At 43.9% G+C, this 27741-nt stretch overlaps 1 pseudogene across 1 annotated transcript; it reads right to left on the bottom strand.

Annotated features, from left to right (window-relative positions):
* LOC145862966 (cytochrome P450 3A27-like) lies at positions 1-26981 on the bottom strand (annotated as a pseudogene). The gene is made up of 14 exons (XR_014382262.1): positions 26635-26981; positions 25040-25133; positions 24256-24308; positions 21405-21504; positions 21035-21148; positions 18213-18301; positions 14535-14683; positions 14005-14132; positions 13624-13702; positions 11767-11768; positions 8155-8313; positions 6920-7146; positions 4389-4551; positions 1-1532 (listed from the first exon to the last, which is right to left on the bottom strand). The product of XR_014382262.1 is annotated as a cytochrome P450 3A27-like (transcript).
* Positions 26982-27741: the final 760 nt, after the last annotated feature.

Here is a 27741-nt window from a genome sequence, read left to right as displayed (position 1 = left end):
TTAGTGTGATGTTTTTTATTGGTTTGTGATGATTAAAGCAAAAGCAAAGCAGCTGCAGGGATCATCTCAACAGACAGTACAGATTCTATTTTGGAATGACTGGACAGCAAAACACCCAGAGGAACAGAATGAGAGTACAGTTCTAGAGAACACCAGCTAGAGTTCTACATTCTAGGAGAATTCCAGCCACCAGCCAGTAGTGTGCAGGATCCAGGCATGACATCATGCCATGGATTTAATACCTCCTGCTGTCTAACTTTAACAAGACAAGACATGTACCCCTAATGCATCCATAGTATTACTATCTTTCTTTTATCTGGTGGAAATGGGTTTCTGAGTCCTACTCAAACCAAGCATGAGACTGAGACCAGGATTCAATCCCAGCACTTTGTCAGCTATGTGCCATTAAAAGGTAATTTCTGATTGAACTGACATATCATACATTTATCGCGAATTCAGTCTTATTTTTTTTATCATGTTATATTAAGTAGCCTATTGAATCTCAGCCTGAATATTCAGTAGCCTATCGCAGGGTCAGGACTGAATATTCAGTAGCCTTTAGCAGGGTTAGGATAAGGACTGAATATTCAGTAGCATATTGTCACGGCTGTTTAAAGGATCGGACCAAAGCGCAGAATGGTTGTAGTTCCACATATTTATTACTACCGTGAAACGTTTGCAATACACCAATAACTTGAAACAACAAAATAACAAAACCGTGACGCAAAGAGAAATAACACTACTCAAAAATTAACAACCCACAAAACCAAGTGGAAAAACCCCCTACTTAAAGATGATCTCCAATTAGAGACAACGAGGACCGGCTGCCTCTAATTGGAGATCATCCAACAACCCCAACATAGAAATAGAAACCTAGAAAAACCACATAGAAACAGATAACAAGAAAACCACCCAAAAACACCCCCTGTCATGCCCTGACCTACTCTACTATAGAAAATGACATCTTACAAGGGTCAGGACGTGACTCATACAGCAGGATAAGAACTGAATATTCAGTAGCCGATCGATAGATAGATAGATAGATAGATAGATAGATAGATAGATAGATAGATAGATAGATAGATAGATAGATAGATAGATAGATAGTGAGGCTGTTGAACAAAAATGTTTCATGAGCTGAAATAAAAGATTCCAGAAATTTTCCATACGCACAAAAAGCCAATTTCTCTCAAATTTGGTCCACAAATGTTTCCATCCCTGTAAGTGAGCATTTTATCCTTTGTCAAGATAATCGATCAAGAAGCTGATTAAACAGCATGTTCGGAGAAGTATTTCTGTCTGTAGCCCTTTTGTGTGTGGGGGGGAGAGAGGGGGGGAGAGAGAGAGCAAGAGAGAGAGCGAGAGAGAGAGAAGGGTACTCCAGGGTTGGGTGCTCCTGCATACGGTCACGTTGTTGGACACTAAAGAGAGGTGGCGGCGGTGTTGCTAGAGGTGTTTTAACGGGGCTCCAGCCTCAGTTTGATTGGTCGTTTTGGCATCAGCAGACCCTGGTTGTCCATCTCCAATGGGATCTATAGAGAATAACAGAACAGAACATAACCCTGGTTGTCCATCTCCAACAGGATCTATAGAGAACAACAGAACAGAACATAACCCTGGTTGTCCAGCTCCAACAGGTTCTATAGAGAACAACAGAACAGAACATAACCCTGGTTGTCCATCTCCAACAGGATCTATAGAGAACAACAGAACAGAACATAACCCTGGTTGTCCATCTCCAACAGGATCTATAGAGAACAACAGAACAGAACCTAACCTTGTTGTCCATCTCCAACAGGATCTATAGAGAACAACAGAACAGAACATAACCCTGGTTGTCCATCTCCAACAGGATCTATAGAGAACAACATAACAGAACAGAACCCTCGTTGTGCATCTCCAAAAGGATCTATAGATAATAACAGACCATGTTAAAACAGGTGGTGACCATGTTAAAACAGGTGGTGACCATGTTAAAACAGGTGGTGACCATGTTAAAACAGGCAGTGACCATGTTAAAACAGGCAGTGACCATGTTAAAACAGGCGGTGACCATGTTAAAACAGGCTGACCATGTTAAAACAGGTGGTGACCATGTTAAAACAGGCGGTGACCATGCTAAAACAGGCGCTGACCATGTTAAAACAGGTGGTGACCATGTTAAAAAAGGCGCTGACCATGCTAAAACAGGCGATGACCATGTTAAAACAGGCGGTGACCATGTTAAAACAGGCAGTGACCATGTTAAAACAGGCGGTGGCCATGCTAAAACAGGCAGTGGCCATGTTAAAACAGGTGGTGACCATGTCTAAAACAGGCAGTGACCATGTTAAAACAGGGTGACCATGTTAAAAAAGGCGCTGACCATGTTAAAACAGGCAGTGGCCATGTTAAAACAGGTGGTGACCATGTTAAAAAAGGCGCTGACCATGCTAAAACAGGCGATGACCATGTTAAAACAGGTGGTGACTCATGTTTAAAACAGGCGCTGACCATGTTAAAACAGGTGCTGACCATGTTAAAACAGGTGCTGACCAAGTTAAAACAGTCGTTAACCAAGTTAAAACAGTTGCCGACCATGTTTAAACAGTCAGTTACCGTGTTAAACAGGTGGTGACCATGTTAAAACAGGTGGTGACCATGTAACAGGTGATCACCATGCTAAAACAGGCGCTGAACATGTTAAAACAGGTGCTGACCATGTTAAAAAAGTCTGTGACCATGCTAAAACAGGTGCTGACCATGTTAAAACAGGTGCTAAACATGTTAAAACAGGTTCTGACCATGCTACAACAGGTGGTGACCATGCTAAAACAGGTGCTGACCAAGCAAAAAAATGTGCTGACCATCATAAAACAGGTGCTGACCATTTTAAAACAGGTGGTGGCCATGCTAACACAGGTGCTGACCATGTTAAAACAGGCGCTGACCATGTTATAACAGGCGCTGACCATGTTATAACAGGCGCTGACCATGTTATAAAACGTGCTGACCATGCAAAAACAGATGCTGACCATGCTAAAACAGTTGGTGACCATGTAACAGGTTCTGACCATGATAAAACAGGTGCTGACCATGTTAAAACAGGTGCTGACCATGTTAAAACAGGTGCTGACCATGCTAAAACAGGTGATGACCATGCTAAAACAGGCGCTGACCATGATAAAACAGGTGATGACCATGCTAAAACAGGCGCTGACCATGATAAAACAGGTGCTGACCATGTTAAAACAGGTGGTGACCATGCTAACACAGGTGCTGACCATGTTAAAACAGGCACTGACCATGTTAAAACAGGTGCTGACCATGTTAAAACAGGTGCTGACCATGCTAAAACAGATGCTGACCATGCTAAAACAGGTGGTGACCATGTAACAGGTTCTGACCATGCTAAAACAGGTGCTGATGACGGTAAAAAAAAGTGCTAAACATGTTAAAAAGGCCTGGACCTTGTTAAAACAGGTGCTGAAAATTGCGGACCATTTTAAAACAGGTGCTGACCATAAAAAAAACAGGTACTGTCCATTTTAAAACAGGTGCTGACCATGATAAATCAGGTGGTGACCATGATAAAGCAGGTGGTGACCATGTTAAAACAGGTGGTGAGGATTTAACAAACAGGTGGTGACCATGCTAAATAAGACTCTGACCATGTAGAAACATATGCTGACCATGTTACAACAGGTGGTGACCATGTTAAAACAGGTGCTGACCATGTTAAACCGGTGCAAAAATTTTTTTTGCTGACCCCAAAAAAAGGTGCTGACCTTGTTAAAACAGGTGGTGCTCATGTTAAAACAGGCGCTCACCATGACCAAAATAGGTGGTGACCATATTAAATAGGTGGTGACCATGTTAAAAGAGGTGGTGACCTTGTTTATACAGGTGGTGATCATGTTAAAACAGGTCCATGTTAAAACAGGTGGTGACCATGTTAAAACTGGTGCTGACCATGTTAAAACAGGTGGTGAACATTATAAAACAGATGGTCAAAAGTTAAAACAGATGGTGACCATGTTAAAACAGGCGCTGACCATGCTAAAACAAATGCTGACCATGTTAGAACAGGTGCTGACCATGCTAAAACAAATGCTGACCATGTTAGAACAGGTGCTGACCATGCTAAAACAGGTGATGACCATGTTAAAACAGGCGATGACCATGCTAAAATAGGTGGTGACCATGTTAAATAGGTGGTGACCATGTTAAAACAGGTGGTGACCTTGCAGATAGCAATGCAGATAGCCCGGTTAGCCAATGTGCGGGGGCACTGGTTGGTCAAGGCAATTGAGGTAGTATGTCCATGATGCGGCAAATGCAGCCTCTATCTATGAATGCTACTGATGTTTGATGATGTCATATTCTGTCTGCTCAGGTGAGCGTCTCACCTCGGTCTCGTCGGAGACGGAGAAAGTGAAACTCTGGAGGATCTCGACCATGGCCAGTTTGATCATGATCAGGGCGAAACGCATCCCGATACAGTTCCTGGGCCCCGCCCCAAACGGCATGTACGTGTACGGATCAATAGACTCCTTGTTCTCCTTACTGAACCTGGACAGGGAGAGGGCAGACACACTACACATTGTATTGTAGTTGATTTGTGGTTGTGGTTCAGTCATATTACACATTGTATTGTAGTTGATTTGTGGTTGTGGTTCAGTCATATTACACATTGTATTGTAGTTGATTTGTGGTTGTGTTTCAGTCATACTACACATTGTATTGTAGTTGATTTGTGGTTGTGGTTCAGTCATATTACACATTGTATTGTAGTTGATTTGTGGTTGTGTTTCAGTCATATTACACATTGTATTGTAGTTGATTTGTGGTTGTGGTTCAGTCATATTACACATTGTATTGTAGTTGATTTGTGGTTGTGTTTCAGTCATATTACACATTGTATTGTAGTTGATTTGTGGTTGTGGTTCAGTCATATTACACATTGTATTGTAGTTGATTTGTGGTTGTGTTTCAGTCATATTACACATTGTATTGTAGTTGATTTGTGGTTGTGTTTCAGTCATATTACACATTGTATTGTAGTTGATTTGTGGTTGTGGATCAGACACACTACACATTGTATTGTAGTTGATTTGTGGTTGTGGTTCAGTCATATTACACATTGTATTGTAGTTGATTTGTGGTTGTGTTTCAGTCATATTACACATTGTATTGTAGTTGATTTGTGGTTGTGGATCAGACACACTACACATTGTATTGTAGTTGATTTGTGGTTGTGGTTCAGTCATATTACACATTGTATTGTAGTTGATTTGTGGTTGTGTTTCAGTCATATTACACATTGTATTGTAGTTGATTTGTGGTTGTGTTTCAGTCATACTGCACATTGTATTGTAGTTGATTTGTGGTTGTGGATCAGTCATATCACACATTGTATTGTAGTTGATTTGTGGTTGTGGTTCAGTCATATTACACATTGTATTGTAGTTGATTTGTGGTTGTGGTTCAGTCATATTACACATTGTATTTTAGTTGATTTGTGGTTGTGGTTCAGTCATATTACACATTGTATTGTAGTTGATTTGTGGTTGTGGATCAGACACACTACACATTGTATTGTAGTTGATTTGTGGTTGTGGTTCAGTCATATTACACATTGTATTGTAGTTGATTTGAGGTTGTGTTTCAGTCATATTACACATTGTATTGTAGTTGATTTGTGGTTGTGTTTCAGTCATATTACACATTGTATTGTAGTTGATTTGTGGTTGTGTTTCAGTCATACTACACATTGTATTGTAGTTGATTTGTGGTTGTGGATCAGTCATATCACACATTGTATTGTAGTTGATTTGTGGTTGTGGTTCAGTCATATTACACATTGTATTGTAGTTGATTTGTGGTTGTGGTTCAGTCATATTACACATTGTATTGTAGTTGATTTGTGGTTGTGGTTCAGTCATATTACACATTGTATTGTAGTTGATTTGTGGTTGTGTTTCAGTCATATTACACATTGTATTGTAGTTGATTTGTGGTTGTGTTTCAGTCATATTACACATTGTATTGTAGTTGATTTGTGGTTGTGTTTCAGTCATATTACACATTGTATTGTAGTTGATTTGTGGTTGTGTTTCAGTCATATTACACATTGTATTGTAGTTGATTTGTGGTTGTGTTTCAGTCATATTACACATTGTATTGTAGTTGATTTGTGGTTGTGTTTCAGTCATATTACACATTGTATTGTAGTTGATTTGTGGTTGTGTTTCAGTCATATTACACATTGTATTGTAGTTGATTTGTGGTTGTGGTTCAGTCATATTACACATTGTATTGTAGTTGATTTGTGGTTGTGTTTCAGTCATACTACACATTGTATTGTAGTTGATTTGTGGTTGTGGTTCAGTCATATTACACATTGTATTGTAGTTGATTTGTGGTTGTGGTTCAGTCATATTACACATTGCACTGCAGTATTATAAGGCACTGTAGTTGTGGTTAGCAAAATTAACTAATGCTCTTGTGTTTGTATTGTGTTTGTATTATGGTTGTATTGTGGTTGTTTGTGGTTGTATTGTGGTTGTGTTATGGTTGTATTGTGGTTATGTTATGGTTGTATTGTGGTTATGTTATGGTTGTATTGTGGTTGTATTGTGGTTATGGTTGAATTGTGTTTGCATTGTGTTTTCTTTTACATTTTAGTCATTTTAGCAGATGCTCTTATCCAGAGCGACTTACAGTAGAGTGCATACATTTTAATAATTTTTTTAAATACATTGTGGTTGTGTTATGGTTGTGTTATGGTTGAATTGTGATTGTATTGTGTTTGTGTTATGGTTGAATTGTGGTTGTATTGTGGTTGTGTTATGGTTGAATTGTGGTTGTATTGTGGTTGTGTTATGGTTGTGCTGTGGTTGTGTTATGGTTGGATTGTGGTTACGGTGCGGTCCAGTACCTCTCTGGTTTGAACTCCTCAGGGTCTGACCAGATCTCTGGGTCACGGTGGAGGGTCCACGTGGGAACCAGGACAACGCAGTCTTTGGGGATGACGATGCCGTTGATCTCCACTGTCTTCTTGGCGACCCTCTCCAGGCGCGGGGAGATGGGGTACAGTCTCAGAGACTCGTTCAACACACAGTCCAAATAGTCCATCTGCATCAGAGCTTCGTACTGGATTGGAGCCTGCACCAGGGTTACACACACATCAGAACCTCACCACATCTGGCACCGGGGTTACACACAAATCAGAACCTCACCACATCTGGCACCGGGGTTACATACACATCAGAACCTCACCACATCTGGCACCGGGGTTACACACAAATCAGAACCTCACCACATCTGGCACCGGGGTTACATACACATCAGAACCTCACCACATCTGGCACCGGGGTTACATACACATCAGAACCTCACCACATCTGGCACCAGGGTTACACACACATCAGTACCTCACCACATCTGGCACCGGGGTTACACACACATCAGTACCTCACCACAACTGACACCAGGGTTACACACACATCAGTACCTCACCACATCTGTTGAGGAACACAGTATCTATCTCCTCCTGCAGTTTGGTCATGGTGTGGGGGTTACCTTGTTGGGGAACACAGTATCTATCTCCTCCTGCAGTTTGGTCATGGTGTGGGGGTTACCTTGTTGGGGAACACAGTATCTATCTCCTCCTGCAGTTTGGTCATGGTGTGGGGGTTACCTTGTTGGGGAACACAGTATCTATCTCCTCCTGCAGTTTGGTCATGGTGTGGGGGGTTACCTTGTTGGGGAACACAGTATCTATCTCCTCCTGCAGTTTGGTCATGGTGTGGGGGTTACCTTGTTGGGGAACACAGTACCTATCTCCTCCTGCAGTTTGGTCATGGTGTGGGGGTTACCTTGTTGGGGAACACAGTATCTATCTCCTCCTGCAGTTTGGTCATGGTGTGGGGGTTACCTTGTTGGGGAACACAGTACCTATCTCCTCCTGCAGTTTGGTCATGGTGTGGGGGTTACCTTGTTGGGGAACACAGTATCTATCTCCTCCTGCAGTTTGGTCATGGTGTGGGGGTTACCTTGTTGGGGAACACAGTATCTATCTCCTCCTGCAGTTTGGTCATGGTGTGGGGGTTACCTTGTTGGGGAACACAGTATCTATCTCCTCCTGCAGTTTGGTCATGGTGTGGGGGTTACCTTGTTGGGGAACACAGTATCTATCTCCTCCTGCAGTTTGGTCATGACATGGGGGTTGGTTGCCAGGTTATAGGCCAGGAAACTCATAGTACTGCTGCTGGTCTCGTAGCCGGCGAAGATGAAGAGCATGGCCTGAGACAAGATCTCATGATCAGTCAGCTTCTGAAAGGCTAATTGACATCACCTGTGGATGTATTTCAAGGCCTACCTTCAAACCCAGTGCCTCTTTGCTTGACATCATGGGAAAATCAAAAGAAATCCGCCAAGACCTCAGAAAAATGTGTAGACCTCCACAAGTTTGGTTCATCCTTGGGAGCAATTTCCAAACGCCTGAAGGTACCACATTCGTCTGTACAAACCACAGAACGCAAGTAATAACACCATGGGACCACGCAGCCGTCATACCGCTCAGGAAGTAGACGCATTCTGTCTCCTAGAGATTAACGTACTTTGGTGTGAAAAGTGCAAAACAATCCCAGAACAACAACAAAGGACCTTGTGAAGATGCTGGAGGAAACAGGTACAAAAGTATCTAAATAAATAAAAAAAGCCAGACTAACGGTTTACAACCAAGATGACGCCGGAGGAGATGGCTGCCGTTTTAACGGTCTCCTAACCAATTGTGCTATTATGTGTTTTTTTTTCGCGATATTTGTAACTTATTTTGTATATAATGTTTCTGCAACCGTATCTTACTGCAGAAAAGAGCTTCTGGATATCAGGACAGCGATCACTCACCTCGGATTAGACAAAGATTTTTTCAACAACAAGCAGGACTCACATGATATTCTCCAAACACCCCACAGGGCAGACATCCCAATTATTCACAAAACGAAGCGATGCAGAGGAAGAAGAGCCGGATGCCTCGCCCGGACCCGCAGAAGGCGAGTGTTCCTCTCCTTGTTCGGGCGGCGTTAGGCGGTTGGCGTCGCCGGTCTTCTAGCCATCATTGATCCACTTTTCATTTTCCATTTGTTTTGACCTATCGTCCCACACACCTGGTTTCAATTCCATCATTACATGTTGTGTATTTAACCCTCTGTTCCCCCCATGGCCTTGTCCGGAATTGTTTATTGTAAGTGCATATGCACGTTTATTCTGGTGTGCGACGTTTTTTTTCTCCATTTGTTTATTCTGATTCTGGTGGTTTTCATTATTAAACTACTCCGTTGTAAACCCAAAGTTTGCTCTCCTGCGCCTTACTTCTCTACCGCCAGTACGCACCCCTTACAGCGAGTAGGAAAGCTGCCATTACCATCAATATTACTCGCCAACGTGCAATCATTGGGCAATAAACTAGATGAGGTATGATCATGAATATCCTACCAACGGGACATCAAAAACTGTAATATCCTATGTTTCATGGAATTGTGGCTGAATGACGACATGGACATTCAGATAGCGGGATATACGCTGCACCGGCAGGATAGAACAGCACACTCCGGTACGACGAGGGGGGCGGTCTGTGCATATTTGTAAACAACAGCTGGTGCATGAAATCTAAGGAAGTCTCTAGATGTTGCTCGCCTGAAGTAGAGTATATTGTGAAAAATTGCAGGCCACGCTACTTGCCTAGAGAGTTCTCAGCTATACTTTTCGTGGCTGTTTATTTACCACCACAAACAGATGCTGGCACTAAGACCGCACTCAGTCAGCTGTATAAGGAAATAAGCAAACAGGAAACCACTCACCCAGAAGCGGCGCTCCTAGTGGCCGGAGACTTTAATGCAGGGAAACTTAAATCAGTTCTACCAAATCTCTATCAACTTGTTAAATGTGCAACTAGAGGGAAAAAAATTCTAGATCACCTGTACTCCACACACAGAGACACGTACAAGGCTCTCCCTCGCCCTCCATTTGGTAAATCCGACCACAACTCTATACTCCTGATTCCTGCTTACAAGCAAAAATTAAAGCAGGAAGCACCAGTGACTCGGTCTATAAAAAAGTGGTCAGATGAAGCAGATGCTAAACTACAGGACTGTTTTACTATCACAGACTGGAACATGTTCCGGGATTCTTCCGATGACATTGAGGAATACACCACATCAGTCACTGGCTTTATCAATAAGTGCATTGAGGACGTCGTCCCCACAGTGACTGTACGTACCCCAACCAGAAGCCATGGATTACAGGCAACATTCACACTGAGCTAAAGGGTAGAGCTGCCGCTTTCAAGGTGCGGGACTCTAACCCGGAAGCTTACAAGAAATCCTGCCATGCCCTGCGACGAACCATCAAACAAGCAAAGCGTCAATACAGGGCTAAGATTGAATCATACTACACCGGCTCCGACGCTCGTCGGATGTGGCAGGGCTTGCAAACTATTACAGACTACAAAGGGAAGCACAGCCACGAGCTGCCCAGTGACACGAGCCTACCAGACGAGCTAAATCACTTCTATGCTCGCTTCGAGGCAAGCAACACTGAGGCATGCATGAGAGCATCAGCTGTTCCGGACGACTGTGTGATCACGCTCTCCGTAGCCGACGTGAGTAAGACCTTTAAACAGGTCAACATACACAAGCGGCTGCGGGGCCAGACGGATTACCAGGATGTGTGCTCCGGGCATGTGCTGACAAACTGGCAGGTGTCTTCACTGACATTTTCAACATGTCCCTGATTGAGTCTGTAATACTAACATGTTTCAAGCAGACCACCATAGTGCCTGTGCCCAAGAACACTAAGGTAACCTGCCTAAATAACTACAGACCCGTAGCACTGACGTCCGTAGCCATGAAGTAATGTGAAAGGCTGGTAATGGCTCACATCAATACCATTATCCCAGAAACCCTAGACCCACTCCAATTTGCATACCGCCCAAACATATCAACAGATGATGCAATCTCTATTGCACTCAACACTGCCCTTTCCCACCTGGACAAAAGGAACACCTATGTGAGAATGCTATTCATTGACTACAGCTCAGTGTTCAACACCATAGTACCCTCAAAGCTCATCCCTAAGCTAAGGAACCTGGGACTAAACACCTCCCTCTGCAACTGGATCTTGGACTTCCTGACGGGCCGCCCCCAGGTGGTAAGGGTAGGTAGCAACACATCTGCCACGCTGATCCTCAACACTGGAGCTCCCCAGGGGTGCATGCTTAGTCCCCTCCTGTACTCCTTGTTCACCCACGACTGCTTGGCCAGGCACGACTCCAACACCGTCATTATTAAGTCACCGACAACGATGAGACAGCCTATAGGGAGGAGGTCAGAGACCTTGCCGGGTGGTGCCAGAATAACAACCTATCCCTCAACGTAAGCCCTGACCTACTCCACCATAGAGAATGAAAAGGCTCTCAGGACATGACAGTACCCCCTCCCCCAAGGGCGTGGACTCCTGCCGCAAAACCTGAAACCAAAAGGGAGGGTACGGGGTGTGTCTAGTGTCGGCTCTGGTGCAGGACGAAGAACCCACTCAGCTCGCGGATCCACCATCCTTGGTGGTGGCTCTGGTGCGGGCCGAAGAACCCGCTCATCCCACAGATCCAGCCATGGACCCAGGCTGAAAACTGTGCCTGGACTGGACCTAGATGCTGAGGAAGTCTCCTGCCATGGAGCGGGACTGGACACCGGCCCTGGCCTGGACATCGGTGCAGAGGAAGACTCCTGCCATGGAGCAGGACTGGACGCCGTATCTGTACTGAGCACCGGTGCAGGAGAAGACTCTGGCCCTGGAGCTGGACTGGACGCCGTGCTTAGACTGGGCATCGGCACAGGGGAAGGCTCCGGCCATGGAGCGGGACTGGACGCTGTGCCTGGACTGGGCACCAACGCAGAAGAAGACTCTGGCCCTGGAGCTGGACTGGACGCCGTGCTTAGACTGGGCATCGGCACAGGGGAAGGCTCCGGCCATGGAGCGGGACTGGACGCTGTGCCTGGACTGGGCACCAACGCAGAAGAAGACTCTGGCCTTGGAGCTGGACTGGACGATGTGCTTAGACTGGGTATCGGCGCAGGGGAAGGCTCCGGCCATGGAGCGGGACTGGATGCTGTGCCTGGACTGGGCACCAATGTAGAAGAAGACTCTGGCCTTGGATCTGGAGGTCCCGGACCGTGGGCTGTCTCAGGAGGTCCCGGACCGTGGGCCGTCTCAGGAGGTTCCGGACCGTTGGCCGTCGCCGGAGGCTCCGGACCGGGAACCGTCGCCGGAAGCTCCGGACCGGGAACCGTCATCGGAAGCTCTGAACTGGGAACTGTCGCCAGAAGCTCTGGACTGGGAACTGTCGCCGGAAGCTCTGGACTGTGAACGCGCACAGGAGGCCTGGTACCAGTTCGATGACACACTTCGTACGGTGAGTGCGAGGAGCTGGCACAAGACGTACTGGGCTGTGGAGGCGCACTGGAGACTTGGTGCGTTGAACTGGCACAGGTGGCGCCAGACTGGTGACACACACTTCAGGGCGAGTGCGGGGAGCAGGGACAGGACGTACCTGACTGGGAAGGCACACTTGAAGGAGAGTGCGAGGAGCAGGCACAGGACGTACCTGACTGGGAAGGCGCACTTGAATGAGAGTGCGAGGAGCAGCACATGATGCACCCGACTGGGGACACGCACTTCAGGGAGAGTGCGAGGAACAGGCACAGGACGCACCGGACTGGGGACACGCACTTCAGGGATAGTGCGAGGAGGAGAAACACGACGTACCGGACTGGAGAGGCGCACTTGAGGCCAGAAGCGTGGAACCGGCACAGGTTGCACCAGACGGCTAACCGGATGTTGAGCAGAACACACTTGCACAACATCTCTCTCATCTCACTCTCTCCCAACTTCGCCATTGCCTCCCTGACAGTCTCTGGCTCTTCCCTCTGTTCAGTCGCCAGCTCCATGTGCCCCCCCCCAAAAAAAACTTGGGGTTGTCCTTGGGCTTTCTGTAGCCTCGAACTCTGTCGTCGTCGCTGTCCTCCATTATTTCCTTCCGATGTCCAGAAATGTTTCACCTGGTGAACACGCTGCTTGGTCCTTGTTTGGTGGGATATTCTGTCATGTTTCCTGGAATAAATGTCGGACCAAGGCGCAGCGTGAGTAGCGTTCCACATCTTTATTATAAAGTGAAACTAGCAAAATACAAAAAACAATAAAGAACAAATGAAACGTGACGACAATGGAGTGCTAACATGCAACTACACATAAACAATATCCCACAAACCCAGGTGGGAAAAACAACTACTTAAATATGATCCCCAATTAGAGACAACGATGACCAGCTGCCTCTAATTGGGAATCATACAAAAACACCAACATAGAAAAAAGAAACTAGAACCCCACATAGAAAATATAAACTAGACTAACCCCCCAGTCACGCCCTGACCTACTCCACCATAGAAAATAAGAATTCTCTATGGTCAGGACGTGACAGTTACAGGTGTGTGTTTTTAACAGTAGTTTACAAGTGTGTGTTTGTAACAGTAGTTTACAGGTGTGTGTTTGTACCAGTAGTTTACAAGTGTGTTTGGCAGGTACCTTTAGTCTGCTCCTCTCCTATCTTCGTGTCGTTGCCCTTCTGAGAGTCAATCATCAGTTGTAAGAAATCCACCCGATTCTGCGAGCAGAATGAATTTTGGTCAAATACGTCCAATCACAACCAACACAAACAGATTCTAATGGATCTCGTCCAATCACAACCAACACAAACAGATTCTAATATGTAGATATTTGGGTCCCAATAATAGTGTTTTTAAATTCCATCATGATATCGATATGGACGTTTCATATTGGTGCCCATCACTAGTTACATAGGTTTCCTAAACAAAATAAATAAATACAGAATATTACAATACAAATATAAATGTACAGATGAAAATATCAATATAACAATCAAATATAAATATAAAACATGTTTACAGTTGAGTTCCCAGTGTCACGTCCAGATTTGATCTTAGCCAGCGAGGCGTAAAAGAAGTCTGTCACCTCAGTCGGGACGAAAGTAAACTTCATCTTATCCAAGATAGGACCTATGAAGGGAAACAACACTGGAGAAGGAGAGGAGGGGGAAGGAGGGGAGGACAGGAGAGGAAGGGAGGACGGGAGAGGAGAAGAGGAGAGGAGGAGGGGAGAGGAGGGGAGAGGACAGGAGGAGAGGCGTGGAGAAAGGGAGAGGAGAAGAGGAGAGGAGAGGAGGAGGGGAGAGGAGAGGAGGAGAGGACGGGAGAGGAGAAGAGAAGAGGAGAGGAGGGGAGGATGGGAGAGGAGAAGAGGAGAAGAGGAGAGGAGAAGAGGGGAGGAAGGGAGAAGAAGAGAGGAGGGGAGGACAGGAGAAGTAGAGAGGAGAGGTGGAGAGGAAAGTTTTATAGAAAGATATACAACTTCATATGATTAAAAAGTACAACTTTGCGTCTGTGTGTCTGTGTGTGTATGTGCGTGTACGGTCTCACAGATTAGGAGGAACAGTGGGTTGAACAGGTCAAACTTGAGAATCTTCTTGACATTGTAGACCAAGGGGTCTGAAGGGTTGTTCAGAGAGTCAATGTCCACACTGAAGGCTGTGCTGGTGACCACGTCCATACTGTAGGGCCCAAAGAACCTGCAACACAAATACAATTACACAGCTACTGACAACACAGTCTCTGACCACACCTACTGACCACATACCTACTGACCACAGATCTACTGACCACAGATCTACTGACCACACAGCTACTGACCACACAGCTACTGACCACAACTACTGACCACAACTACTGACCACAACCTCTGAACACACAACCACTGACCACAACTACTGACCACACAGCTACTGACCACACAACTGACCACACCTACACATCACAACTACTGGCCACACAATTACTGGCCACAGGACTACTGACCACAACTACTGACCACAACTACCGATTACAGCAACTGACCACAACGACTGACCACACAACTACCGATTACAGCAACTGACCACAACTACTGACCACAACTAATGACCACACGACTACTGACCACACAACCACTGACCACGCAACTACTGACCACGACTACTGACCACACGACTACTGACCACACAACCACTGACCACGCAACTACTGACCACACGACTACTGACCACACGACTACTGACAACACAACCACTGACCACGCAACTACTGACCACACGACTACTGACCACAACTACTGACCACAACTACTGACCACACGACTACTGACCACACAACCACTGACCACACAACTACTGACCACACGACTACTGACCACACAACCACTGACCACGCAACTACTGACCACACAACTACTGACCACAACTACTGAGCACACAACTACTGACCGCAACTACTGACCACAGAACTACTGACCACACAACTACTGACCACAACTACTGACCACAGAACTACTGACCACTACTACTGACCACAACCACACAACTACTGACCACAGAACAACTGACCACACAACCACCTACCACGCACCTACTATACACAACCACTGACCATACAACCGCTGGCAACACCTACTGACCACAACTACTGACCACACAACTACTGACCACACAACTATTGATCACAACTACCGATTACAGCTACTGACCACAACTACTGACCACACAACGGCTGACCTCAACAACTGACCACATCTTCTGACCACACAACACATGACCACACGACTACTGACCACACAACTGCTGACCACACAACCACTGACCACAAAACTATTGACTACACAACTACTGACCGCAACTACTTACCAACACTTCTGACCACACAACTACTGACCACCAACTACTGACCAGGCAACTACTGACCACACAACTATTGACCACACACCTACTGACCGCAACTACTAACCAACACTTCTGACCACACAACTACTGACCACCAACTACTGACCACAAACTACTGACCACGCAACTACTCACCACACAACTATTGACCACACAACTACTGACCACAACGACACAACTAAATCAAATCCAATGTATTTGTCACATGCGCCGAATACAACTGGTGTAGAACTTACCGTGAAATGCTTACTTACAAGCCCTTAACCAAGAATGCAGTGAAAGAAATAGAGTTAAGAAATATTTACTAAATGAACTAAAGTAAAAAATATGTAAACAGTTTGGGTGGCCATTTGATTAATTGTTCAGCAGTCTTATGGCTTGCGGCTGCGACAGAGCCTGGACTTGAACCAGGATCTCTAGTGGCACATTGCGCCACTCGGGAGGCCCTGTGTGACTGGAGTCTTTGACCATTTTTTGGGCCTTCCTCTGACACCACCTAGTATATAGGTCCTAGATGGCAGGAAGCTTGGTGCCAGTGATGTACTGGGCCGTACGCACTACCGTCATTAGCGCCTTATGGTCAGATGCTGAGCAGTTGCCATACAAGGCAGTGATGCAACCGGTCAGGCTGCTCTCGATGGTGCAGCTCTAGAACCTTTTGAGGATCTGGGGACCCATGCCAAATCTTTTCAGTCTCCTTAGGGAGAAAAGGTGTTGTCGTGCCCTCTTCACGACTGTCTTGGTGTGTTTGGACCATGTTAGTTTGTTGGTGATGTGGACACCAAGGATCTTGAAACTATCGATCAACTTCACTACAGCCCCGGCGATGTGAATGGGGACGTTTTCAGTCCTCCTTTTCCTCTAGTCCACGATCAGCTACTTTGTCTTGCTCACATTGAGGGAGAGGTTGTTGTCTTGGCACCACACTGGCAGGTCTCTGACCTCCTCCCTATAGGCTGTCTCATCATTGTCGGTGATCAGGCCTACCACTATTTTGTCATCAGCAAACTTAATGATGGTGTTGGTGTGGTGCTTGGCCATGCAGTCGTGAGTGAACAAGGGAGTACAGGAGGGGACTAAGCACAAACCCATGAGGGTCCCTCGTGTTGAGGATCAGCGTGGCAGACCTGGGGGCGGCCCGTCAGGAAGTCCAGGATCCAGTTGCAGAGGGAGGTCTTTAGTCCCAGGGTCCTTAGCTTAGTGATGAGCTTTGTGTGCACTATGGTGTTGAACTCTGCGCAGTAGTCAATGAACATCATTTTTATGCATGTGTTTCTTTTGTCCAGGTGGTAAAGGGCAGTGTGGAGTGCAATAGAGATTGCATCATCTCTGGATCTGTTGGGGCAATATGTGAATTGGAGTGGGTGTAGGGTTTCCGGGATGATGGTGTTGATGTGAGCTATGACCAGCCTTTCAAAGCACTTCATGGCTATCAACATGAGTGCTATGGATCTGTTGGGGCGGTATGCTAGTCATGTAGGCAGGTTACCTTCGCAGGGACTATGGTGGTCTGCTTGAGACATGTAGGTATTACAGACTCAGTCAGGGAGAGGATGAAAATGTCAGTGAAGACACTTGCCAGTTGGTCCGCACATGCTCTGATTACACATGCTTGTAATCTGTCCAGTCCTGCGGCATTGTGAATGTTGACCTGTTTGAAGGTCTTTCTCACATCGGCTATGGAGAGCATGATCACACAGTCACCCGGAACAGCTGGGGCTCTCATGCATGCTTCAGTGTTGCTTGCCTCGAAGTGAGCATGAAAGGCATTTAGCCCATCTGGTAGGCTCGTGTCACTGGGAAGCTCGTGGCTGTGCTTCCCTTTGTAGTCTGTAATAGTTTGCAAGCCCTGCCACATCCAGCGAGCGTCAGAGCCGGTGTAGTAGAATTAAATCTTAGTCCTGTTTTGACGCTTTGCCTGTTTGATGTTATCTGAGGGCATAGCGGGATTTCTTATAAGCGTACGGATTAGTGTCCCGCTCCTTGAAAGCGGCAGCCTATAGCTCGGTGCGGATGTTGCCTGTAATCCATGGCTTCTGGTTGGGATATGTACGTACAGTTACTGTGGGGACGACGTCATCGATGCACTTATTGATGAAGCTGATGACTCAGGTGGTGTACTTATGTAGCTCGTTGAGTGTGATCTTAGTGCCAGCATCGGTTTGTGGTGGTACATAGATGGCTACGAAAAATATAGATGAAATCTCTCTTGGTAGATTCTACAGCTTATCATGAGGTATTCTACCTCAGGCCAAGAGTGTGCGAAGCTGTCATCAAGGCAAATGGTGGCTATATCAAGACTCAGAGGTGTAAGATGAAAAGCCAGAGGTTATGAATCAGGACTTACTCCTTCACTTCGATGGCCTGGTCTTTATCTGCCTGCTTCTTCATTCCGTTCAGCAGGTTAGCAGAGTGCCGCTTCATGATACCAAACATCTAGAGGAGAGAAAGAGGTAGAGAGAGAGGTAGAGAGAGAGAGAGAGAGAGAGAGAGAGAGAGAGAGAGAGATGTGGAGAGGTAGAGAGACAGAGCGAGAGAGGGAGAGAGAGAGGTAGAGAGGTAGAGATGGAAATAATTCATAAAATACAGAGAAAACGAGAATGCTATTTGGCCCTAAACAGAGAGTGCACAGTGGCAGAATACCTGACCACTGTGACTGACCCACACTTAAGGAAAGCTTTGACTATGTACATACTCAGTGAGCATAGCCTTGCTATTGAGAAAGTCCGCCGTAGTCAGACCTTGCTCTCAAGAGAAGAGAGGCTATGTGCACACTGCCCACAAAATGAGGTGGGAACTGAGCTGCACTTCCTAACCTCCTGCCCAATGTATGACCATATTAGAGACACATATTTCCCTCAGATTACAGATCCACAAAGAATTTGAAAACAAACCGATTTTGATAAACTCCCATATCTACTGGGTGAAATACCACAGTGTGCCAATACAGCAGCAAGATTTGAGACAGAGAGAGAGAGAGAGAGAGAGAGAGAGAGAGAGTTGTTACCAGAGTGCTGCTGACATCCGGGTCAAGCAGGAAGTGGGTGGTCATGTCTTTCACATTAGTGCTGCTGACATCCGGGTGAAACAGGAAGTAGTTGGTCAGGCGGGTGGTCATGTTTCAGAGGACGCATGACTCCACCTTTGAATACTTATGTAAATAAGGTATCTGTTTTCTATTTTTAATAAATTTGCAAAAATGTAAAAAAAACGGTTTTTGCTTTGTCATTATGGTGTGTAGTAGATTGATGAGGGAAAAAATTATTTTATCAATTTTAGAATTAGGCTGTATTGTAAAAAAAAATGTGGAAAAAGTCAAGGGGTCTGAATACATTCCGAATGCACTGTATATACTGTTTCTAGTCAAGGCTAGCTATTACTAACTATACAGTTGAAGTCGGAAGTTTACATACGCCTTTAAATTGTTTAACTTGGGTCAAACGTTTCGGGTAGCCTTCCACAAGCTTCCTCCTGACAGAGCTGGTGTAACTGAGTCAGGTTTGTAGGCCAACTTGCTCGCACATGCTTTTTCAATTCTGCCCACAAATGTTCTGTAGGCTTGAGGTCAGGGCTTTGTGATGGCCACTCCAATACCTTGACTTTGTTGTCCTTAAGTCATTTTGCCACAACTTTGGAAGTATGCTTGGGGTCATTGTCCATTTGGAAGACCCATTTGCGACCAAGCTTTAACTTCCTGACTGAAGTCTTGAGATGTTGCTTCAATATATCCACATAATTGTCCTGCCTCATGTTGCCATCTATTTTGTGAAAAGCACCAGTCACTCCTGCAGCAAAGCACCCCCACAACATGATGCTGCCAACCCCGTGCTTCACGGTTGGGATGGTGTTCTTCGGCCTGCAAGCCTCCCCCTTTTTCCTCCAAACATAACAATGGCCATTATGGCCAAACAGTTCTATTGTTGTTTCATCAGACCAGAGGACATTTCTCCAAATAGTACGATCTTTGTCCCCATGTGCAGTTGCAATCCGTAGTCTGTCTTTTTATGGCGGTTTTGGAGCAGTGGCTTCTTCATTGCTGAGCGGCCTTTCAGGTTATGTCGATATAGGACTCGTTTTACTGTGGATATAGATACTTTTGTACCTGTTTCCTCCAGCATCTACACAAGGTCCTTTGCTGTTGATTTTCCATGATGTCAAGCAAAGAGGCACTGAGTTTGAAGGTAGGCCTTGAAATACATACACAGGTACACCTCCAATTGACTCAAAAGATGTCAATTAGCCTATCAGAAGCTTTTAAAGCCATGACATAATTTTCTGGAATTTTACAAGCTGTTTAAAGGCACAGTCAACTTAGTGTATGTAAACTTCTGACCCACTGGAATTGTGATACAGAGAATTATAAGTGAAATAATCTGTCTGTAATCAATTGTTGGAAAATGTACTTTTGTCATTTCTCATCTATAAAGAGTTTATGACAAACTATAAAGAGTTAATAGTTTATAACAAGCTATAATGAGTTTATAAAGAGTTTATAACAAGCTATAATGAGTTAGTAAAGAGTTTATAACAAGCTATAATGAGTTTATATAGAGTTTATAACAAACTATAATGAGTTTATAGAGTTTATAACAAGCTATAAAGAGTTTATAAGGAGTTTATAACAAGTTATACTGAACTAATAAAGAGTTTATAACAAGCTATAATGAGTTAGTAAAGAGTTTATAACAAGCTATAATGAGTTTATATAGAGTTTATAACAAACTATAATGAGTTTATAAAGAGTTTATAACAAGCTATAAAGAGTTTATAAGGAGTTTATAACAAGCTATACTGAGCTAATAAAGAGTTTATAACAAGCTATAAAGAGTTTATAACAAGTTAATTACAAGCTATAAAGCATCTATAAAGAGTTTATAAGAAGCTATAAAGAGTTTATAACAAGTTTATAACAAGCTATAATGAGTTTTTAAAGAGTTTATAACAAGCTATAATGAGTTTATAAAGAGTTTATAACAAACTATAAAACGCTTATAAAGAGTTTATAACAAGCTACAATGAGTTTATAAAGAGTTTATAAGAAGCTATAATAAGTTTATAAAGAGTTTATAAAAACTCATAGTGAGTTTATATAGAGTTTATAACAAGCTATAAAGCATTTATAACAAGTTGATAAAACATAGAAAGGGAGAGATGGAGGGATGGTTCTACCTCTTTTAGTCGTCCAGAGGTAAATGAAGGTGAGAGGACACTGCGGATCCGTCTCCATGTATCGTCCTCGGCAACGGACACCGCATCAAACAGCTCGCCGCTCAGAATGAATTTCTTAAACATGGAGGACAGTTATAACAATGATATGATTTAATATTGATCATAGTATTTACATAATAGTCACACAACTTTAAAATGAATGATTAATGAATGCCACAAATAATGTATTAATAATATCAGTAATCATTTTATAAATATTATTATTCTGATGCTTATTAGGTGTGTGTGTGTGTGTGTGTGTGTGTGTGTGTGTGTGTGTGTGTGTGGTGTGTGTGTGTGTGTGGTGTGTGTGTGTGTGTGTGTGTCTCACCCTGCGGTTGGTGAAGATGTTGTAACACTCTTTAATCAGGATGGTCTTGATCATGCTTTTGTCCATGATACACAAAACAGGCTGCCTCCCATCATAGATCCTTCACAGAGGAGAAACACACCTGGCTTTAACCACTATATATACACCTACATGGTACACAGAACAGACTGCCTCCCATCATAGATCCTTCACAGAGGAGAAACATACCTGGCTTTAACCACTATATATACACCTACATGGTACACAGAACAGACTGCCTCCCATCATAGATCCTTCACAGAGGAGAAACATACCTGGCTTTAACCACTATATATACACCTACATGATACACAGAACAGGCTGCCTCCCATCATAGATCCTTCACAGAGGAGAAACACACCTGGCTTTAACCACTATATATACACCTACATGGTACACAGAACAGACTGCCTCCCATCATAGATCCTTCACAGAGGAGAAACACACCTGGTTTAACCACTATATATACACCTACATGGTACACAGAACAGACTGCCTCCCATCATAGATCCTTCACAGAGGAGAAACACACCTGGCTTTAACCACTATATATTCACCTACATGGTACACAGAACAGGCTGCCTCCCATTATAGATCCTTCACAGAGGAGAAACACACCTGGCTTTAACCACTATATATTCACCTACATGGTACACAGAACAGGCTGCCTCCCATCATAGATCCTTCACAGAGGAGAAACACACCTGGCTTTAACCACTATATATACACCTACATGGTACACAGAACAGACTGTCTCCCATCATAGATCCTTCACAGAGGAGAAACATACCTGGCTTTAACCACTATATATACACCTACTTGGTACACAGAACAGGCTGCCTCCCATCATAGATCCTTCACAGAGGAGAAACATACCTGGCTTTAACCACTATATATACACCTACATGGTACACAGAACAGACTGTCTCCCATCATAGATCCTTCACAGAGGAGAAACACACCTGGCTTTAACCACTATATATACACCTACATGGTACACAGAACAGACTGCCTCCCATCATAGATCCTTCACAGAGGAGAAACACACCTGGCTTTAACCACTATATATACACCTACATGGTACACAGAACAGACTGCCTCCCATCATAGATCCTTAACAGAGGAGAAGCACACACCTGGCTTTAACCACTATATATACACCTACATGGTACACAGAACATGCTGCCTCCCATCATAGATCCTTCACAGAGGCATTTTGTTAAGTTACAGCCTTATTCTAAAATTGATTAAATAAATAAAAAACCCTCATAAATCTACGCACAATACCCCATAACGAGAAAGCAAAAAACAGAAATACCTTAAACATAAGTATTCAGACCCTCTGCTATGAGACTCCAACTTGAGCTCAGGTGCATCCTGTTTCCATTGATCATGCTTGAGATGTTTCTACAACTTGATTGGAGTCCACCTGTGGTAAATTCCATTGATTGGACATGATTTGGAAAGGCACACACCTGTCTATATAAGGTCCCACAGTTGACAGTGCATGTCAGAGCAAAAACCAAGCCATGAGGTCGAAAGAATTGTCCATAGAGCTCAGAGACAGGATTGTGTCCAGCCACAGATCTGGGGAACATTTCTGGAGCACTGAAGGTCCCCAAGAACACAGTGGCCTCCATCATTCTTTAAATAAAGACATCTGGAACCACCAAGACTCTTACTAGAGCTGGCTGAGCAATCGGGGGAGAAGGGCCTTGGTCAGGGAGGTGACCAAGAACCTTATGGTCACTCTGACAGAGCTCCAGAGTTCCTCTGTGGAGATGGGAGAACCTTCCAGGAGGACAAGCATCTCTGCAGCACTCCACCAATCAGGCCTTTATGGTAGAGTGGCCAGACGGAAGCCACACCTCAGTAAAAGGAACATGACAGCCCGCTTGGAGTTTGCGAAAATGTACCTAAAGACTCAGACCATGAGAATCAAGATTCTCTGGTCTGATGAAACCAAGATTAAAATCTTTGGCCTGAATGAAAAGTGTCACGTCTGGAGGAAACATGGAACCATCCCTACGGTGAAGCATGGTGGTGGCAGCATCATGCTGTGAGGATGTTTATCAGCGGCAGGGACTGGGAGACTAGTCAGGATCAAGGGAAAGATGAACGGAGAATAGTACAGAGAGATCCTTGATGAAAACCTGCTCAAGAGCGCTCAGGTCCTCAGACTGGGGTGAAGGTTCACCTTCACACAGGACAACAACCGTAAGCACACAGACAAGACAATGCAGGAGTGGCTTTGGGACAAGTGGCCCAGCCAGAGACAGGGTCTGCAGAGGAGAATTGGAGAAACTACCCAAATATAGGTGTGCCAAACTTGTAGCATTATACCCAAGAAAACGCAAGGCTGTAATTGCTGCCAAAAGTGCTTCAGCAAAGTACTGAGTAAAGGGACTGAATACTTAAGTAAATGTGATATTTTTTATTTTTTTGAAATTTGCAAAATATTCTAAAAACCTGTTTTTGCTTTGTCATTATGGGGTATTGTGTGTGTAGATTGATGAGGGAAAAAACGATTACATCCATTTTAGAATAAGGCTGTAATATAACAAAATATGGAAAAAGTGAAGGGGTCTGAATACACCTACAATTCTACATGATACACAGAACAGACACCCTCACATCATAGATCCTTCACAGAGGAGAATCAGAGACACACATTTAACCACCTCATATAAAACTACAATGGAAACATTATTCTGGTTGCTGATATTATTAATACTATTCCTCATGGTCACATGACAGCTCGAGCAGGTGATGAATTGAAAGAACATAGTACAGTTGTGAGTCATCCTAGTACGGTACAGCCAACTGAACTCACCCCCAGATTCTCCCGTACTTCTGAAAGCACTCTGTGTCAAAGTTAGTGAAACCCTGCACAGAGAGAGACAGAGAGAGAGAGAGAGACAATGAGAGAGAGAGAGAAAGAGAGAGAGAGAATGAGAGAGAGAGAGAGAGAGAGAGAGAGAATGAGAATGAGAATGAGAGAGAGAGAGAGAGAATGAGAGACAGGGTGAATGAGAGAGAGAGAATGAATGAGAGAGAGAGAGTGAATGAGAGAGAGAGAGTGGATGAGAGAGAGAGAATGAGAATGACAATGAGAGAGAGAGAGAGAAAGAGAGAGAGAGAGAGAGAGAGAGTGAATGAGAGAGAAAGAATGAATGAGAGAGAGAGAGTGAATGAGAGACAGAGAGAGTGAATGAGAGAGAGGTGAATGAGAGAGAGAGAGTGAATGAGAGAAAGAAAGAAAGAAACAAAACAAAACAAAACAGATAAAGAGAGATAAAGAGAGATAAAGAGAGATAAAGAGAGAAAGAAAAGAAACAGATGATTCATGCCTGGTCATGTAGGTGTGTCTTACACCTGAACAGAGAACACACCTGAAACAGGTGAGGGTTGAGGAGGGTTTGTTATTTTCTATGGTCCTCAGGGTCAAGCAACACAACTTCTAGACTGATCATGTCTCATATTACCTTTTATTTATCTATTGTTAAAACAACCGGCAAGTACTCTTTTTCCTTCTCAATGTATTGTTTTACATGGGGGGAAAAATAACACTGTTGTTTAAAATATGAGAGAGATGTTTATTCTGAATGGGTACTAACCTTTTTATACTCCATCATTGTGCCAAAGTAAGGTAGGGGTTTGGGACCAGAGATACCCATCTTAGTGAAAACACCATAGGGCCAGTACCCGTACCTGTACACACACACACACACACACACACACACACACACACACACACACACACACACACACACACACACACACACAGTAACTAGTAATTTGTTCTAGAGAAGTCAGATTAAGTATAGTATCCCTGTATATTACCATGTTATTCTGTATATAGCCATGTAATTCTGTATATAACCATGTTATTCTGTATATAGCCATGTTATTCTGTATATAACCATGCTATTCAGTATATAGACATGTTATTCTGTATATAGCCATGTTATTCTGTATATAACCATGTTATTCTGTATATAGCCATGTTATTCTCTATTTAACCATGTTATTATGTATATTGCCATGTTATCATTGTGTCACACCCTGATCTGTTTCACCTGTCCTTGTTGTTTCTCCACCTCCCTCCAGGTGTCGCTTGTTTTCCCCAGTGTATTTATCCCTGTGTTTCCTGTCTCTCTGTTCCAGTTCGTCTTGTATGTCCAAGTCAACCAGCATTTTTTCCCATTCTCCTGCTTTTTCTATTTCTCCATTTTCTAGTCCTCCTGATTTTGACCCTTGCCTGTTTCTGGACTCTGTACCCGCCTGCCTGACCATTCTGCCTACCTTGACCTCGAGCCTGCCTGCCACTCTGTACCTCCTGGACTCTGATCTGGTTTTGACCTTTTGCCTGTCCACGACCATTCTCTTGCCTACTCCATTTTGGATTATTTAACATCTGAGACTCCAACCATCTTCCTCCTGTGTCTGCATCTGGGTCTCGCCTTGAGTTATGAAACATTGTTGGAAAAGGACCCGTAAGTAAGCATTTCACTAATAGTCTACAACAGTTAATATTGAGAATTTTCCAGAACATGTGTGGCCATGATACATTTCAGGATAGTCCGCAAGATGAGTGCACTCTATATGTGGGTTTGGGTCATTAGACACCACTAGACATGCACCTGTCTGGGGATTGGACATGACTGTTTATTTTTGTAACAGTGGTATGGTCTAATATATACTGTTGCTATGGTTACACCTTTTGGGATTTTACCAGAACATGGGTGTTCCTTTCAGAGGAGCTAGCAGGATAACATGTCTGGTTATTTCTATGGACTGTTGCTATGGTCCTACATGCATGCACCTGTCTTAGTCGAGAACATGTCTGTATGTTTGAACTATTGCTGTGGCTCTAAAGTTTCCATGCCCTAAAGTGAAACCAATCTAAAATTAGTGCAAGCCAATAAGACAGTGGTGGCTAAATGCCAGAGGGGATGAGTCATTTAGAGGAGTTACTACGGGGGTGACGTAAGGAGGACAGCTGTATAAGAAGTGTTTGCCAAGACTGGAAAAGTAGTGGTTTTCATGAACCAGCTCTGCTTTTATTATGTCGTAATAAAAGTCTATTTGAACTCACAGGCTCTGGTATTTGTGAAATATTATTCACTGAATATTTCCACGATATAAACTACGATGCATGTGTCAAATAACATTTGATTTGATCTAATACAATTTGATTTCAAGACCTTACACTACAATGAAGGTGATGAGGAGGGCCAGGAGGGTCCAGGTCTCAGCAGAGAGGTATGGCAGAAAACTCATATTCGGCTCCCTGCTGCTTCTGAAAACAAAGGTTCCGTTTTCTCTCAGGTTCGTTCGAGTTCACTTGTCCAATGGTCTGACAGGTTTTGAGTTGTTTTCTCTGTCTGGTTCTAGTGTGGTTCTTCTGTGCACGCGGCAGATCACAACTACCGACCGTTGCTCTTCTCCGTACTCTGAGACCGTGCAGGTTACAAGTTATTATTTTATCCCATCGGAATAGCACCTGTGATGCTAGCTAGAATAATGATGAGTCACAATGGAATTTGCGGTTCGCCTTCAAAATAAGGGTCTAATATTGAAACTGATGCAAACAGATACAAATAATGTAATAATGCCATATTTGGACAATATAATGCTAAACAAGGTTGGAATGTCATATGAATTAAACAAAAGACAATAAGTAGGTCATTTGACACAAAATAGTTGAAGTTGCACTGTGGCTGTATTATAATTGCATTGGGGCAAACTTCTATTTTACTGTACAGCGTTACCTCTGGATCTTGGGTCCATGAAATGTGAAGAGTTTACACAAATAATAGTGTAATAGCTCTTATTGCAGAACTTTAACTGTGGGAAATCACCTCACAATTCCATAGGTAAGGCTGTACATTAAAATATGAATGTTTAATAGGCACTACAGGCTGAATTGTGAGTTTTTTCCCCACAGTTAAAGTCCCGCAATAAGACCTGTGATGCTAATATTTGTGTAAACTCTTTAGAATTGTAATCCATGGGTGTCAATGAGTAGGTTGGTACCCCATGTCATGAACCCCAGATCCATAAGGCTGTACCCCACGTCATGAACCCAAGATCCATAAGGCTGTACATTGAAGGTATGTTGCAGTCCTGAAGACTATACATCTACAGTGCAATTTCAACAAAAAAATGTGGCTGTCAAATAAACTAATTATTGTCTTTTGTTGAATTTATATTATATATTCCAAACTTGTTTAGCAATATACAGTCCCTCCAGGATTTTGTAGCATTTTGTTGTGATTTCTGCGACCAAAAATGGTTGATTTTGCGGCAACTTTTC

Source organism: Salmo salar, chromosome 02 (genome assembly GCF_965601325.2).
Source record: "Salmo salar chromosome 02, fSalSal1, whole genome shotgun sequence".
In the NCBI taxonomy this organism is placed as follows: domain Eukaryota; kingdom Metazoa; phylum Chordata; class Actinopteri; order Salmoniformes; family Salmonidae; genus Salmo; species Salmo salar.
This window is presented reverse-complemented; position numbering and strand designations above follow the sequence as displayed.